We start from the raw sequence: 14,581 nt of genomic DNA, 5'->3' as shown, positions 1-14,581 counted from the left end.
ACTTGTTTTCCACTCAATAAAGATAAGATCTATTGACTGGAGTCTGATTTACTGGTTTCTTGTAAAACCCCTTTTTATACCAGTTTGTTTTTGCACTACTTTCATAATTCAGTCTGTGCCAATCTTACCCTAATAAAAGCTGGTATTTATCCGCTAAATCCTCCATGTGTGAGGTGTTTAGTCTTAATCTACGCGCAGGAACATTATGATCACATTGAAGCTTTCTCTCTGTTGTGACTTTTTCAGGTCAGCGGAGAGGCAAGTAAATGGCAGACTTTGCAAACTGCTTGCTCAGAGATGATCAGCGATTCTTCCATTACAATTGGGGACTTTAATTGCAGATACTTGATCCATAACTAGACTGAGATGGATGAGAGGAAATACCAGGACTTGTGTGTATGAAATGTCATCTGCAAAAAGCAGCCTGAATATATGATAGCCAGGTAATGAGAAATGGCACCTTTATTACAAACCACAGGATCTCACCAGGAGACTTGTGGGCAATAACTGAGAAAAAAGGAGATGTTAGAAATGTGAAGAATAAACAACACTTCCAGGTGAAATATTTTGTGTGATTAAAACAAGTTCATTAATTAAGATTTTAGAGAGGAAAATGTTTTCAAAATATCAAATCTTAATCTTCTGGGGTTTTTTTTGGCAAATTACACCTCTAATCCTACACTTGGAGACTGTCAGACTGAATGGGTTTGTATAGGGCTAAGAAGACTTCTGACACCAGAAACAGCATCGGCTATGTATGGTTTTGCAGCTTAGCTACTGTGAAAGAAATAGGCTGGATTTCTAGAACACACACAACATGGGGACAGGCGGGTCACAGGGGGAAAGCCAAGGGGGGAGATTTTATCAAACATGTAGTAAACATCATCCAGGCAGCCCCTCCTGCAGATGCCCGCAACTCCCCCCCTCAATCCTCCCACTCGATGTCTGTGTGTAATAGACAGCGGGCGGGGAACAAGGAGGAAGCAAGCGCCGAAGTTGCCACTCACGTCCTCCAGTAGATCAGGCCATTTAATAGGGCCCTAGACCTACACTACCTCTATTCCTGCTCCAGCATTCCTCCCTGTCGGCTAACAGCAAGCAATAAGTCGATCTTCTGGAGACCTGGGAGTATATATACCCAGGTTACCTAGTGCAGCCGACCAATCACTGCTATGCCAGCAGCCAACATAGCTGCTGTGTGGCAGGACCTCCCAGCCTCTTTCCTGCATGTTTATTGGCTGATTAAAGCTGCGAAACACGCGGAGAGGAGACTGGCAATGTTATTTGAACACCACGCGGTATTCGTTTGGAAATACTCAAGTGAATAGTGAGCTGAAATTAGCATGTTTGCTCATCTCTGATCAGCACCTGAGTTCACCTTTATAGGGTGATGATGGCAACAGACTTCCCTTTGTCAAACTCAATAGATGCGAATAGCTGAGGTAACCAATGACTGTGGCATTTAAGGGGTTAAAGTGTCACTGTGGTTATAACTTTCAAAACAAAGTGGTCCTATTAGACGAATCAATTTTTAACGATTGCAAACGAGAGCTACCTGAAATCATTCACCATATTACACAGAACGAAAGTCGTTGGTTACAATCGTTGCTACGATCGTTGCTACGATTGTTTACTCCATCTGATCCCAGCAAATGAACGAGCGAGAAGATTGTTGGCAGAAAAACTCCACCCGGCCCATCTTGTTGGCCCTCATATTATTTCCTTTCTTATTAACTTAAGATATATATTTATCCCAGGCATGCTTAAATTCAGGTTTGTTTTTTTACCAACCACATCTGCTGTAAGCTTGTTCCAAGTATCTACTACTTGACAGCAGTAGTCATAAAAGTGGCATTTTGTGTGGATTACATTGTCATTTACGTCTCATCTGATGTATGTTGTGTATATGTACTTGCGCATTGCCCCTTGTAGTCACTCCAAACCTCTTTCAGCACTGTTCATCTTGTACAGTAACATTTCTATTACCATCCTGCAGCTGTTTTGCTGCCCTGAATCCTGGCATGGTTGGCATTTGAATGCATTTAATTAGTAAAAGCATCTGGGGCCTCAAGAAAGCAGTGATCCCTGAGAATGTGATTTATTTTCTTTCTGCACTTGATGATTTTCTTTATTATGTAAAATAAATTCTTTAAGTTCTTTGTCAGCCCTTGTCTCCCTGGCACTCGGGCTCTGACATCTGCAATGCATTTATGTAAGATATACTAAGCACATCTTGACTCTCAACGTACAAGTCAAGATGTCTGTGTACAGTTCACTGGCTCATCATGATGTTATTCTTTAGGAGTATCCACTTTACAGCACTGACTATATTATTTCATTATCGCGTTACATATATAGCCTCAACAAATAAACTAGTCTGATCCACTATCATTAAAGCCAACTTCTATCCATCTGATAGACTGTGTCATTTCTAACATATTTTTATATTTGTAAATCACTTTATAAACCAAAAACTGTAAAGTAAACAAACCTCTAAGTATTGGTGTCTCTGTTCCCTGCAAACTGCTGTCCACTGCCTGTTGTTGAGGGAAATGTGTCCCTAGCAACAGAGAGACCAGGATGGAATGTATGTGGTGGGGGTAAGATTTAGTTTGTACTTTGTGTGTACTACTGGCAAACAGACCTGCTCTTGTCCTGCCCCTAAAATGAAGAGAATGAGTAATAACTGTGCACCATGGAGGGAGCTCTCAATTGGTCAATATTAGCAGGGGTTTTTTATGTTATAATTTTATAAAACTTTTCATTTTTCACAAAATAAATACAACAAGGCCAATTTTCATCATTTGCCCGCCAGAGTATGATAAAGGACTTCATAATGTCTATATAAAGCATTCGTACAATGTCTACATACAGTACTCAATATACAGCTATACAGAAAAGATAAAAACGGAAAACAAACAAACTCTTTTCTTTTGCTCTGGCTATCTTCGTTTGATCCAGTGTCATGTAACGCTTAAAGTGACTCTGTATCCACAATCTGCCTACCCCAAACCGCTTGTACCTTTGGATAGCTGCTTTTAATCCAAGATCTGTCCTGGGGTCCGTTTAGCAGGTGATGCATTAATTGTCCTAAAAAACAACTTTTAAATTTGCAGCCCTGTGTCAAATTGGCGTGGCCTGCAGTGTTTGTGCATTAGGCTGGCACAACCTCTCTGTCCTTCCTCCACACCCTCTTCATCATTAGGAATGCTCCAGGCAGATTTTCTACTATTTATCACCTGTGTGAGCACGGCACATGGGCTGGTGCGTTAACGCACCTGTGCAGTGTTCAGACAAGTTAGGAATAGAAGAATACCTGGCTGGAGCATTCCTAATGATGAAGAGGGCGGGAAGGAGGGACAGGAGAGGTTGTGCCAGCCTAATGCACAGACACTCATTGCATTCTGTACTATGATTTGGTGTTCTGTCTGTTGGAAGTCTTGTAGGGGAGCATAATTCGTTCCGGTCCATGCTTTTAATCCAAATCACTCTTTAAACCAAAGAAAATTCTCCCATACAGAATCATTGAAATGCAATTGGTTTCACACCCCAAAAATAATAATTTTTATTTTATTCTGAATAACAGGTAAAACAAATGAAAGAAACATTTAGAAACAGCTGAATATGTCATATTATAAGTTACTTTACAGTATAGCAATCAGCATGTAGTGTATTATGTATCGTAAATTCATAAACCTGAAAAAACAGCAGCAGTTTGTAAATACAGGAAGAAGCTTACATTTGATTGATAATGTGTTTTTCCTTAGTCCAACAGCGGCACAATTGGGGTTTATTGCCCCTGTAAGCTTGGCAGGACAAATGAATATTTAATAGTAAAAATAAAATAACTTTAATAACATAAACTGAAGTGGCCCCTCCTCCCTTAGGTATAAGAGGAGGCCGGCCCTCAGTGCCAGTGAGTTAATTATAAAGACAACAAATATCAATACACAACAAAGGGAGGGAGTGTTGTACCGCTGTTGGACTAAGGGAAAACACATTATCAATCAAATGTAAGCTTCCCTTACGTCCACAGTGGCACAATTGGGGATTTAGCAAGTACATTAATCCCTAGGGTTGGGTAACTTAAAGGCCTGGCTAACAATCGTAGAGGAGAAGTTCATGGAGGATGCAGATCCCCCTATTCGGTAATGTTTAAAAAATGTTCTTGGAGTGGACCAAGATGCTGACTGACATATCTGTTCAAGCGGGATTAGAGCTTTCTCAGCCCACGACGTTGCCACTGCTCGAGTTAAGTGGGCCTTGGTGAATTCGGGTGGATCTTTCTCCTCCAGTTGGTAACAATAGTTGATGCACTCAGAAATCCACCTGGAGATTGAGGGTTTGGATGCTTTTAAACCCCTGTTTTGCCTGGAAAACAAAACAAACAGGTTCTCTGATTTTCTGAAATCCTGAGTTTTCAAGAGATAGGTCCTTAGGCATCTTACCACATCCAGGCTCCCAAGTTCCGGGTCTTCTGTAGTAAGTTCTGAGGGGAGAACTGGAATGGTTATTAGCTGATTAAGGTTGGAAAACGTAGGACACTTGGGAGAAAACATCGGGAGAAATCTCATCAGGACCTTATCCTGTAAAAAGGTGGTGTATGGTTCCTTTGATGATAAGGCCTGCAACTCACCTACTCGCTTAGCCGAGGTTATGGCCAGTAAAAAGGTGTTTTTTTAACGTCAACAACTTCAAAGAAATTTCAGAGATTGGTTCAAAGGGCTCCTTACTTAAGGACTTCAAGACTAAGGAGAGATCCCATGGGCTCGCTGGTCGGCATCTCCTAGGTCGGAGTCTGGAGACTGCTCTTATGAAGTCCTTAATCTCTGGAATCTGAAAAAGTCTTTGATGAAGAGAGGCTGATAAGGCGGCTAATTGAACCTTAAGCGTGCTGGGTGATAAACCCTTATCAAAGCCATCTTGTAAAAACTCCAAGATTTGGGGAACAGCTGGATTACTGGGGTCTACCTTATAAGAAGAACACCAAGTGTGGAAGATTCTTCTAATCCTGGCATAAGATTTATTAGTGGCCTCACTTCTTGAATGAGAAAGTGTATCCATGACCCTGGTAGAAAAGCCTTTGGCCTTCAATAGGGACTTGTTAGGTTCCAGGCCGTCAGATGCAGAGACCCCAGGTTCTGGCAGTGCTGCATGCCCTGAGACACCAGGTTCTGCCAGGGTGGCAACCTCCAATAATCTCCTCGACTCATGGTCATTAGCTGGGAGAACCACAACCTCTTTGGCCAGAATGGAATTATTGCGATGACCGGGAGTCTGTCCTGTCTGATCTTGATTAGGACCTTCGGAATCATGTCTACTGGCGGGAATATGTATGCTAGGTTGTAATTCCAGGTGATGGACATGGCATCCACTATCTCCGGGTCGTCCTCCTGGTAGAGCGAGTAAAATCTCGGTAGCTTCGCATTCTGGCGTGTCGCCATGAGATCTATCTCCGGTTGGCCCCATCTGGCTGTGATCTGGCTGAAAATTACCCAGTTCAGGGACCATTCCCCCGGAGTCGTCATATCCCGGCTTAGACGATCCGCCAGGACATTCAGAGTACCCCTAATGTGGACTGCCGTGATGTTGGAAAGATTCTGTTCTGCCCAGCGTAGGATTTTCCCTACTTCGTGTATTAGGTAATATACAGAAGCAATGTTGTCTGTTCTTACCTTCACCGCTTGACCCTGAAGAAGTGGTGCAAAATGTCTGAGCGCATTGAATATGGCCCTTAACTCCAGCTCGTTGGAAGAGAGGGTTCTTTCTGATGAGGACCACCTGCCCTGCGCTGTCCTCTGAGCTAGATGGGATCCCCAGCCGAGGCCGGATGCGTCTGTGGTCAAGACTACCCAGTCTGGTTCTTCTATGTCTGCTCCGTCTCTTACATTCGACCACCATCTTAGAGACTGCCTTATAGGCAGAAGGAGTCTGATCTTTCTGTCTAAGTCCATAGTTGATCTGTTCCACTGCTGTAGTACCTCCGTCTGGAGAGCCCTCATATGAAACAATGCCCAAGGTACAGCTTCCGCTGTAGATGTTAGAAGTCCCAAATACTTCATCTGGGTCCTCAAAGAGACCTGGCGGGGAGCTCTCAGAAAGCGGTATCCTTCTACGATTCTTGTTTTCCTCTCTGGAGTGAAAAATAATTTTATGTCCTGGGTGTTTATGATAAACCCCAGGTAGGTCTTTTGGGTAGAGGGAGTCAAGTCTGATTTCTCCCAATTTACCAGCCAGCCTAGGTCGGAGAGGAGATCCAGAGTCTGAGAGACGTTCCGCCTGAGAAGGTCTTGGGATTTGGCCATCAACAGCCAATCGTCCAGATATGGGACGACTGTAATGCCCTGCAGCCTGAGGACTGCTACCACTGAAGCTATGACTTTTGTGAAAACAAATGGTGCTGACGAAATCCTGAAGGGGAGAATTTTGAACTGAAGATGTAATATCCTCTTCCCCACTTGGACCGCTATGCGCAGGAACTTCCTGTGATCCTGAAAAATTGGAATATGGAAGTAAGCATCCTTTAGATCCAAGGATGCCAGAAAGTCTCCCCTGTTCAGGACGGATTTCACTGATTTTATCGTTTCCATTCGGAATCTGTTTTTGGACATGTAATGGTTGAGAAACCGTAGATCTATGATCAGTCTGTGTTTCCCTGAGGGCTTCGGGACGAGGAATACTGGTGAGTATACTCCCTGCCCTCTCTCTTCCATAGGAACAGGTTCTAGCGCAGAATTTTTTTTATGATGTCTAATATGGAGTCCTCCATTATTCTCTGTTTGTCCGGAGAAAGTGGCGATGAAATCACGAACTTTCCTGGTGGCAGTGGCTCTAAGGATAGGGCATATCCTCTCCTGATTATGTTTAGGACCCAGGAGTCCCTGATCCACTTTTCCCAGGCTGGAAGGAAATAGGAGAGGCGACCTCCGACCGGTAAACTGGCGTCAGAAGTCTTTTTTTCTTAGGGGGAGACTTATTCCCCCTGGAAGTACCTCCTCTTCTGGAGTAACCAGACCCTCTTCCTCTGTATCAGTACTGTCTGTCCCTTGGAGGGGACCTGTCCCGATACCTATGAAAGGAAGACTTCTTAGTAGTAGGCAAAGACTTGCCCTTACGATCTGAGAGTTCCTCCATTAAGGAGTCTAATTCTGGACCGAATAATTTGCCTGGAGAATACTGGATATTGCATAGGTTAAATTTAGATGGGTTATCTGCCGACCACCGACGGAGCCATAAGGCTCTTCTAGCGGCAGTGGACAGAGCTATGGATCTGGCTGCTAATCTGGCTTGGTGAGTGGCTGAGTCCGCGACATATTGCATGGCTAAATTCACCTCCTTAAAGGAGTCAAGGATCTCATCACGGTTGACTCCCGAATCAATATCCTGTTGGATTTTTTGCAGCCATTTCCTGAGGGCTATGGAGACCTCATGATTGGCAATAGCGATAGCGCTTTGTCCAGCCGCTGTAGTGTAGCTTCTTTTTAGAGTCGCCTCAATGCGACGATCCATAGGATCCTTTAAAGGATGACTCCCACGAAAATTTTTTTTAGCTTATTTAACACACATTACAAAGTTATACAACTTTGCAATGTGGTTAAATACCCGGTCTGGCCCCCTTCCCCCACTTTCGGACCCCCGACCCCCCGCCCGGAAGTTAAAGAATATATACATTACCTATTACGATCGTCACGGTCCTCTTCTCCCGGGCGGCATCTGGTGACGACGACGTCAGAGCCGGGGGGTCGGTCCGGGTCTTCTTCCTCCTCGGCGTCTTCATAGAGAGTGAATGGGACGGAAAAGGCTGCTGGTGCACATGTGCACCAGCAGCCTTTTCATTGGCTGGAGAGCATCATATGGCTTCCAGCTTGCTCAGCCCTGATTGGCTGAGGTTGCTGGAAGCCATGTGATGCGCTCCAGCCAATGAAAAGGCTGCCGGTGCACATGCGCACCGGCAGCCTTTTCCATCCCCAGGACCCGGAAGTCAGAGACATCGCTGGACGGCGGTGACGGTGAGGCGGACGGCGGGCGAATGGAGTGGCGATCGTCACCGGAGGGATGGTGAGTATGGTGTCTGTGTGTCTGTGTTTTTTTTTTGGGGGGGGTCCCACGGGAGTTGTCCTTTAAGCTTGATCCGTCATCCCCCGGGACCAGTATGTTTTTAGACAATTTAGAGATGGCAACATCCACCTTGGGTGGTTCCATCCAGGAACAGGACTGTTCCTCATCAATAGGAAAAAGGGCCCAGAATCTTTTGCCTATGGCCGGGGCTTTTTCTGGCTTCTTCCATTCAGACTTTATTAGGTCCGAAATGAAGTCGTCCATCTTAAATGCTCTAGTATCGCTAGAGGAAGCCTCAGATGGTTGTGTGACTGTCTGAACATATTTTACAAGTTTGGAAATTCTATCTGGATTAAAGAGAAATTTCTCTTTTTTCTTTTTCTCCGCTTCAGAATCCGAAGAATATACTTTGTCCAGGATTCTGTAGCCCTCCTCGGTCAGTGAAGGGGAAGCGCCCTCTTCCCTCCTGGATCTTTTCCTAAAGAAAAGAGGGTTATCAGTACTGTGAAGAGGGAAATCGTACCTCTGCAGGAGCCACACTACCTTGATTGAGTGAGGGAATCCCTGAGGCCATCCACTGAGGATTTCACTAAATCACTGACCCAGATCACTACGTCCTGGATGGAGGGTTCTTCTTTATCCTGGATCTTAGGTCTGCAGGCTAGGCAAGTAGTAAACTCGCTGTCATCAGGCAAAGGAATATCTGGAAAATAATCTTACTTTATACTTTATATTTTGGCAGTTGATTTTCCTCCTGCAGGCTCCATGCTGAATTCAAGGGAAACAAAATGCCCCAGAGAGACAGTAGCTGGCTCCTAAAGAGAGACAGCAAGACTGTGGAGTCTCTGAGCTCCTTTTAAATGGTAACCGGCGCCAAAAACACTGTCCACTGTCCAATAAACCCCAATTGTGCCGCTGTGGACGTAAGGGAAACTGCAGATCCTACTGTCAGAGGTCTGTATGGTCACATGACAGCAATGGAGAAGGAGTGTGTGTTCAGCTTGGACCAATCAGAACAGGACAGAGACAGAAACTTTTCTATGTAGCAGTGTGTATAGCTGAGTGTGAGTGCAGCCACATTATAGCAGCAGTGTGTATAGCTGAGTGCGAGTGCAAGCACATTATAGCAGCATTGTGTATAGATGAGTGTAAGTGAAGGCAGGTTAAAGCAGGAATGGAGAGGATAGGAAACATGGAAAAGGGCTGACAGAGACTGCAGGAAGCATGAGGGAATGAGCAGGCCATATGTGGGCACCGTATAGCAGCACTCTCTGCAGAGAGAGGGCTTACAGCTATGAAGAAATTACCCCCACAGCCCTGTCCCCTGATGCAAGCCCCAGCCTGAAGTCGATCTGCCACGATTTGGAAGGTGAAGGAGACTTCCTGGGTCAGAGTACAGGACTGTAGACCCTGCTATGCAGACCATGCCCCTCCCTGACTTCCCCTCTTACCCAGTACGGGGAACTCTTAAACCAAGTTACAATTTTAAAAAAACTGTGAGCTCTTCTTGCAAAACGCTTTCAATCCAAGTTACTCTTAAACCAAGGTACCACCATTTATAGTGGTGCCTTGAATTACAAGCATAATTCGTTCCGGGACCGTGCTTGTAATCCAAATACACTCTTAAACCAAAGCAAATTTTCCTATAAGAAATCACTCATATGCAGACGATTGGTTCCACACCCCAAAAATCATGAGTTTTTATTCTATATAAAAGTTACTGCACAGTAAAGCAATCAGCATATGGAGTAAAATGTATAGTAAATGCATAAACATGAAAAAACAGCAGCAGTTTATAGATACAGAATGGAGATGCAGATCCATATAATGCAGTATTGTAGTACAACAGGCTAGCATATAGAAGCAGGACAGCTGTCAGAGGTCAGAGTGGTCACATGACAGCAATGGGGAAGTGGTTTGTGTTCAGCATGGACCAGAAAGTGAGAATCACAGAGCTGTGCAGGAGGACAGAGACAGAAACTTTATATACAGCTATGTGAATGGCTGAGTGTAAGTGCAGGCACATTATAGCATCAGTGTGTATAGCTGAGTGTAAGCACAAGCACATTATAACAGCAGTGTGTATAGCTGAATGTGAGTGCAGGCACATTATAGCAGCAGTGTGTATAGCTGAGTGTGAGTGCGGGCATTATAGCAGTAATGGAGAGGATGGAAAACACAAGGGCTGACAGTGATTGCAGGGAGTATGAAGGAATGAGCAGGGCAGTTGTTGGCACAGTATACCAGCACTCTCTGTCTGAGGAGAGAGGGGTTACAGCTATAAAGAGATTACCTCCACAGTCCTGTCCCCTGATGCAAGCCCCAGCCTGAAGTGGATCTGTTATGATTTGGAAGGTGAGGGAGACTTCCTGGGTCGGAGTAAAGTGCTCTTCTTGCAAAACGCTCTTAATCCAAGTTACTCTTAAACCAAGGTACCACTGTGTGTGTATATATATATATATATATATATATATATATATATATATATATATAAAAGAGATTTATATATATATATATATATATATATATATATATACATATACATATTTGTGCCCGTGATCTGGGTTGCAAAAATATCCTGCCTGGTTGTCTTTAGCTAATTTAATAATCATTGGCTGGTCTGTTGTAAATCACTGAAAGACAGTGATGTCTCCTTACAACTTCATGGTCTGTCATCTTCATTGAGAAGCATGCATTTTATGTGGTTATTTGGTGTTAACTTCGTTGTGTAATTCACATGTAGAGATGTAAAGTTGGCAGGCAGGGGAAAGCAGCAAGCTGGATGCATATGAAAACCATTTATATGTGACAGATCTGTTTAATGGATATAAAAGAGAAAATCAAGTCTCATTGTCTAAAAGCTAGAATCACACTCAGTGGGAGGTAATAAGTGGGAACAGTGTCTAAATACCAGTTTACATTGTGCCAATAAAATATTTTTTTAGGATTTTTTTTTTCTTCAGAAAGGCCCGATTCACATTAGAGACAGATGTAGCAGATCTGAGTCTGTCCTTTGATATAATGTGTGGTGATGTTATAATGTATCTGTAAAATATCTTAAAAGGGTTGTTCAGGATTAGAGAGCGTGCCTGCTTTCTTTCATTAAATTAGTACTCTAAAGCTGGCCATACACCATACACCATACATGATATAACTGTCGGCTGAATGCTTGATCGATTACTTGATTTATCCCCGGCCAACTACAATCATTCTTAGTGAGAATAAGAGCAGACTTCTCTGGTGGAGACTTGTCTCTCCATGAAATCAGGAATCCTCTTGCACCTTACATGCTTGGATGGTCCTACCAAAATTTGGTCCAGCTGACATTTTAAGCAATGCTTCTCAATTTCTGTCCCCATGGCCCACCAACAGGCCATGTTCTGAGGATCTTCTTAGTATTTCACAGGTGATATAATTATACTCCGGGCATCAGGTATTATCACAGATGTTCTTTGTGAAGGCTATCCTCAAAACATGACCTGTTGGTGAGCCATGAGGACTGGAAATGAGAAGCACTGGTCTAAGGGGTATAGCTTACTTTATAAAATTCAATTAAAGAAGCAGTTCACTTTTTATTTTTTTCGCCCCCCCGGGTAGCCGCTGTCAAGTATACTTACAGAAGATGATCGGTGTCCCGTTCCCGTCGGTCAGTTCCGTCCCGCGGTGCCGTTCACATCGGGCGCGCGCTCACTTCCGCCGGCTGCTGCGAGTCCTCTTCTCTGCCCAGTGATTATACGCCGGAGGTCACTCGCTTCCATGCATTCTCTATGGAAGCGCGTGACTTCCGGCGTTCAAATGACAAGGGAGAGAAGAGGAGTCACAGCGCCGGCGGAAGTGAGCGCGCGCCCGATGTGAACGGCACCGCGGGACGGAACTGACCGACGGGAACGGGACACCGATCATCTTCTGTAAGTATACTTGACAGCGGCTACCCGGGGGGGCGAAAAAAATAAAAAGTGAACTGCTTCTTTAAGTTTTAGGCTCGGCTCTCGTACTTCATCAAAATTCACTCTTCTCCTACTTCTTCAAATGTGTCTGCTTGAGTTTCCCGGCTTACGTCTTTTTGGAAACATTCCTCCTGCATTTAGAAAAGCTAAAGTAAAACTTCAATATTAGGGATTTACAGCGCAAATGCAAACTTAGGCTGGGTTCACACACAGTATATTTCAGGCAGTATTTGGTCCTCATAGCAACCAAAACCAGGAGTGGATTAAAAACACAGAAAGGATCTGTTCACATAATGTTGTAATTGAGTGGATGGCCGCCATATAACAGTAAATAACTGCCATTATTTCAATACAACAGCTGTTGTTTTAAGATAACAGCAAATATTTGCCATTAAATGACGGCCATCCACTCAATTTCATCATTGTGTGAACAGAGCCTTTCTGTGTTTCTAATCCACTCCTGGTTTTGGTTGCTATGAGGACCTGACATGAGGACCAAATACTGCCTGAAATATACTGTGTGTGAACCCAGCCTAAGACTGACTATGTGATGAGTGCCTGTCCTTATGAGATTATTCTGAAATAACTATAAAGAAAACTATAGCAGTAAAAGAAATCCATCAAACTGTCTGCAGATGTTACTGGAGCTCAATATGCCTGGTATCACCCTGTATGTAAATGGAAAATTATATATTAAGAACATTTGTGCTACGTAAGTTCTTATTCAGTGGTATCAGCAACTGCATGGGGTGCCGACAGCTAGGTGATCTAAAGCAGCCCCCCCAGAACCTCACTCAGCAGTGATCTATAGCAGCCCCCGCACCTTGCTCAGCAGTGATCGAGGGTCAGGGGTCTAGAAGGTGGTCATAACTGTCCACTGGACTCCTAAGCCAACAGCATGCATCAATATGCATGTGGATCGATAAATTATGGTATACTAAAACGTTTCCCACAAATACACTATTGAGTCACATTATTATGACCACAAGCTAATACCCACCATGGAAATCAGGGGTGGGATATTTAAATGAGCAGATGATGTTCAATAGCTGCCTGTGATAGTTTTGGCCTGCCTAACTTTACCAGTGTTCCATGTCCTTTGCTATTACTGTGTACCTCACCTCTCCTAGTGTTTCCTGTCCTCAGCTTGTAGATTGTGTTTGGGACCTCTGCTGATTTACGTTATTCCCAGGTTACGTTATTCCCTGGTAGTGATTTTGTACTGCATTGGCATCCTATTATCTGTGATGTGAGGCTACGGGGCCTGGGGCATCAAGGGGGCCCGGTCTGATAATGGCTTGAACCCCCTGAGCCATCTGTACTGGCAGCAGCTGGCGGCCGACCAGGCCTCCTGGGTGCTGCAAATGTCCCATTAACTGTAGTCGCTGCTTATGAGTGCCTGAAGTTAAAAGCGGCACTGTGATTACAGATGGGGAAGCCATTGGCATTGGCATTCTGTCTCCGACCGCAAGAGCCTGCTCTCACCTTCCCTCATTGCTCTGGTGTACGAGTGACATTTCTCGTGCGCCATGAACTTGCTTTAGGGGACGTCACTACTTAGATATACCATATCTTTTATAAGTTTGATAAGCTTGAAGGGTAAGTCATCCGAATTATAAAAATGGCTTAGTAGAATCTGTATAACTTGACAGAAGACAACAGGATTTATGTTTTCCAGTGATTTTCAGATTTATTGGAGAAATTCTCTTCAACTATAAAATCAGATCAATCTATCGTATTAACTGGATGCTTTTACAGGAATTGTCATGGAGTCCTCCTTACTACTGGCTTCAAAGAGCTTCTGATTGCTGTTGTAAATAGTCCTAATTGTACAGTCTGCCCTTGTTCTAGAAAAGCCCCATGGATAGCATCACCAGCCTCCCAGGTCTTCACAGTCTTGTTTGAAGATTCCTTGATGTATTTAGGTTAAATCAAACCTGTGTTTTTTTTGTGGTGACAGGCCCCTTACAGACCCCATCAACACAGGCTGAAGCATGAGAAAAAAAGTATAGAAGCCTGAGGCTAAATGCTATTCCCTTCATCAGAGAATGAAAATTACTTGCACAGGGCTAGCCCCTATCCCGAATAGCACAAAAATCTTTCCAGACAAGCTATTTGTTTTATTCTCGCCAAAAAAAAAGAGAAAAATCTGTACATGTCACATACTTACCTAGCAGTGCTTCAGCTATGGTCCCCTCTGTGGCGCTGTGGTGACGGAGGCGGGCTGCCACTGTTGTACTTGCCCAGCTGATGCTGCAGCGGTGGTTTCTGCCAGGCCCAGTGACATGGGTGCTAGCCAGTCTATCAGCTGTGTAGGAGTGCTGGGTCAATCATGACCATCCAGGCTCTCCATGGAAATCAGGGGTGGGATATTTAAATGAGCAGATGATGTTCAATAGCTGCCTGTGATAGTTTTGGCCTGCCTAACCTTACCAGTGTTCCATGTCCTTTGCTATTACTGTGTACCTCACCTCTCCTAGTGTTTCCTGTCCTCAGCTTGTAGATTGTGTTTGTGGCCTCTGCTGATTTACGTTATTCCCTGGTAGTGATTTTGTACTGCATTGGCATCCTCTTAT

Source organism: Dendropsophus ebraccatus, chromosome 7 (genome assembly GCF_027789765.1).
Source record: "Dendropsophus ebraccatus isolate aDenEbr1 chromosome 7, aDenEbr1.pat, whole genome shotgun sequence".
In the NCBI taxonomy this organism is placed as follows: Eukaryota; Metazoa; Chordata; class Amphibia; order Anura; family Hylidae; genus Dendropsophus; species Dendropsophus ebraccatus.
Note: the sequence above shows the minus strand (reverse complement) of the source record.